Source organism: Atta colombica, unplaced genomic scaffold (genome assembly GCF_001594045.1).
Source record: "Atta colombica isolate Treedump-2 unplaced genomic scaffold, Acol1.0 scaffold34, whole genome shotgun sequence".
NCBI classification, from domain to species: Eukaryota; Metazoa; Arthropoda; class Insecta; order Hymenoptera; family Formicidae; genus Atta; species Atta colombica.
The window spans coordinates 342,165-342,981 of record NW_017259448.1 but is presented as its reverse complement, the minus strand read 5'-3'; the positions used below and the strand labels follow the sequence as shown (position 1 = coordinate 342,981).

The 817-nt window shown below is 24.6% G+C and overlaps 1 protein-coding gene across 1 annotated transcript in view; it reads right to left on the bottom strand.

Moving 5' to 3' along the window:
- The window catches only part of LOC108690634 (neuronal acetylcholine receptor subunit alpha-7-like), a 225,584-nt gene that overhangs the window by 78,183 nt on the left and 146,584 nt on the right, over window positions 1–817 (bottom strand). The window lies entirely within an intron of this gene.

Sequence of the window (817 nt, the reverse complement as noted above, 5' to 3'; positions counted from 1 at the left end):
AGAGAGAGAGAGAGAGAGAGAGAGGGGGGGAGGGAGAGAGAGAGAGAGAGAGAGAGAGAGAGAAATGTTTAAAGGAATATTACAAACAATATTATTCGCCATTTTCAAATATTATACAACTCAATAAAACCGTTTGTTTACCAAGGTATTTAATAAAGTGCTTAGTTTATGTATGTAACATTTTATTGTGTAAATATCATTGTTATTCTTAACTTATAAAATCAATTTCTGCTGAAATCTTGTTATAAAAACGTATTTACAGTATTTGAAATATTTTTCGAGAATTTTTTCACATGTGTGTCACGAAAGTTCAATGTATATAATTAATACTACAATCCAAGCTGAATTCTAGAATACTCTGTTGGTTTTTATCAGCTCTCGTATACCAATTAAAGTCAACTCTTATGAAAACGTAGATTGGTGTAACCAATTCGTTACTGAAAATTGAATGGGAAATTGATTAATACACGTCAGAATTAGTTTAAAAAATGACCAATCAACGCAAATTCAAAAAATTTTATATACTTTTGGAAATTTAAACAAAAAATGTTTATTAATACATGCATATAGACATATACTATATAATTATTCTTCTCATTACAATATAGACTATGTATGAAATTATAAAATCGTCTCAGTCAACAAAATTTATTTTATATCAAATATAATGAAAATAAAAACTTATCCAAAAATTTTCTAAAAATCTAAAAAGTTTTAATAAACAGAGATTAAAGAAAAATATGTATAATTATAATTATTCCAATTAATGTATATACTAAAGATTATTAGTTTAAAGAATGATTTATAGAATATTAAT